Below are 3019 nucleotides of genomic sequence, written 5' to 3'. Positions count from 1 at the left end.
CTCAGCCCAGGTCTTCCTGGGCCTACCTCTTCCACGGGTTCCCTCAATTGTTAGGGTGTGGCACTTTTTCACGCAGCTATCCTCATCCATTCTCACCACATGCCCATACCAGCGCAATCGTCTCTCTTGCACACCACAACTGATGCTTCTAATGTTCAGCTTTTCTCTCACGGGTTTGCACACTGACATTACACATCCAACCGAGCATACTGGCTTCATTCCTTGCGAGCTTACGCATGTCCTCAGCAGTTACAGCCCATGTTTCACTGCCATCTAGCATGGCTGTCGTAATTTGAATTTAACATATGATAGCGTCTCATAAAGCGAGATTTCTATACATCTTAAATTTGCAGAGGAATCTGTAGTGGGGGACAGAGCACCGCGACGCGTAATCGCAGGGTTGTGAGTTTGAGTCCACAGCTAACCACCTACACTTTTTTCTGCAAAATAGGGGTAGTTTATCCTGTTCAGGCTATATTACTAGCATTATCCTGCGATTGAGAATTTAAAAATCACTTCTTTAACTTTCTAAGACATCTCAATGCTTCTAAAAGCAAACTTCATTTGTTTGTTTACGTTTGTTGTAATTTGAATTTAACATAATAGTTTTATTATTTTTTTTTAAATGTCACCTGAGCAACATTGTATGGGCAAAATAATGACTGTTTTGAGATCGTCTCCTATTATACAATTTCCTTTGTGGCTTTTGTGAGTTAATATAACCTAAATATACACATCATCATCATCATTTTTACCTTCACTTTACCATGCTTGCATGGCCTAGATAGAATTTTGTTGAAGTAGATTGTCTATGGCCAAGTGCCCTCCCTGTTACTAACCCTTGCCTGTTTCCAAGTAAGTTGATATTTCCCCCCTGATGACCCTGACATGCTTGCACAGAAGTTAGGGAATGAAGAACACCACTTGTACGATGATGACTTTTATCCTTTTATCTACAACAGTGGTTCCCAAAGTGGGCGGTATTGCCCTCCTGGGGGCAGTAGAAGGTTCCAACAGGGCGATAATGGGGTAGCTATTCATGTAAAAATTTGGGCGATAATGGAGTGGTGATTCATGTAAAAACGACAACACAATGGGTTCATGAGGTTAAGTTTTATTTGTGAAATACAGTTGCTTTGAATTTACTTCAGAAAGAGGTCTATGTTTGTGATGGTTAGTTGGGGTGGGGGGTGCTAGGAATGTGGGGTGGGTGTCAAGGTCGAAAACTTTGGGAACCGCTGGTTTACAATTATTACATGATGTCAAAGCAATGAAAGAGTAAAACACACACACACACACACACACATTTCAATATGTGTGTGTGTTTGTGTCTTCTTTCTTGATATCGTGTGATAGTTGTAAATAAGTGTCACAGTCATTAGAAATGGTATTCCTTTCCAGTATTCTCTTGGAAGGTCAGGCCTCATGGAAACATTACCTTGCTTGAAAACAGGTGAGAGTTAACAGCAAGGAAGACATCTGGCTGTAGAAAATCTGCCTCAACGGAATCCGTCCAACATATGCAAACATGGAAAAAAACAGACATCAAAAGATGATGATGGTGAAGATTTCACATATGTCCAGTTACCATTTCCGACTCAGTAGCGCATGCGCACACACACACACACACACACACACACACACACATGCACTTAGGCATACAGAGTTATCAGTTTGCATACACTGGCTACCACTTGTCATTCAGAAATACACCTTTTAAACCTAAACACAAGCACACAGAAATCAGTCCTCTTGCAATCATTTACCATTCTTTATTCTGTAGGGATTTCTAAAAATTCCCTTACTCTTTTAATCTTTTACTTGTTTCAGTCATTTGACTGCGGCCATGCTGGAGCACCGCCTTTAGTCGAGCAAAACGACCCCAGGACTTATTCTTTGGAAGCCTAGTACTTATTCTATCGGTCTCTTTTGCCGAACCGCTAAGTTACGGGGACGTAAACACACCGTCATCGGTTGTCAAGCGATGTTGGGGGGACAAACACAGACACACGCATACATACATATATATACACATATACAACGGGCTTCTTTCAGTTTTCCGTCTACCAAATCCACTCACAAGGCTTTGGTCGGCCTGAGGCTATAGTAGAAGACACTTGCCCAAGGTGCCACGCAGTGGGATTGAACCCAGAACCATGTGGTTGGTAAGCAAGCTACTTACAACACAGCCACTTCTGCGCCTACAGGAGTTTCATGTTGAAATTTGATGGCATTTCACCATTGGATCACTTCTTGTCTAAAAGATTCAGTGCTCTTGAAAGCATCACCATCCTCATCACCATCACCGCTGCTGTCACCACCACCACCATCGTCACCACCACCACCACCATCGTCATTATTACCATCACTGCTACTGCTGTTGATACCACTGTCATTCTTACTTCTATGATGATCACTACTCTTAAGCTTGTAACCACCACCACCACCACCGCCACCCTCTTTGCACCCTCCTCCTCATCTATGACCACTTCAACAACCATCATTACTACTGTCATTGTCACCACCACCACCACCACCACCATCACTGCTATCATCATCACTATGACCATCACTACCTCATCACCACGATTGGTTATAGAACAGTAGACAGTGTGGCCTGGTATACTACAGATAGTTATTGCAACATTTATCACAACTGGACATTATAACTGGTCTGTGTGTGTGTGTGTGTGTGTGTGTGTGTGTGTGTGTACATACATCAATGAAGCAATCAATTAATGACAAAAGAACATGAAATTATGCAATGAACTTCATTAGCTTACAGTTGTTTCTGCTATCAGAAGCAGTGCACTTAGAGTGCTTGTGAAACTTCCTAGGGCTTCCTGCCTCGAATTCAGTTTGAAGGAGGAAACAAAAAAGACCTTGTGGCAATTGATAAGGAAAATCAAAGTTAAAGGGGAGATAATTTCAGTAAACTACAAATAAATTTGCATGTTAATTTGCATATTTAGTAAAAGGACAGTTCTGATCTCTTTGTTTGTAAGCAGGGAACAGCTAT

General features: G+C 41.8%; 1 protein-coding gene across 12 annotated transcripts in view; it reads left to right on the top strand.

Annotated features, from left to right (window-relative positions):
• The window catches only part of LOC106868187 (unconventional myosin-IXAa), a 213418-nt gene that overhangs the window by 172452 nt on the left and 37947 nt on the right, over positions 1–3019 (top strand). The window lies entirely within an intron of this gene.

Source organism: Octopus bimaculoides, chromosome 12 (assembly GCF_001194135.2).
Source record: "Octopus bimaculoides isolate UCB-OBI-ISO-001 chromosome 12, ASM119413v2, whole genome shotgun sequence".
In the NCBI taxonomy this organism is placed as follows: Eukaryota; Metazoa; Mollusca; class Cephalopoda; order Octopoda; family Octopodidae; genus Octopus; species Octopus bimaculoides.
This window is presented reverse-complemented; position numbering and strand designations above follow the sequence as displayed.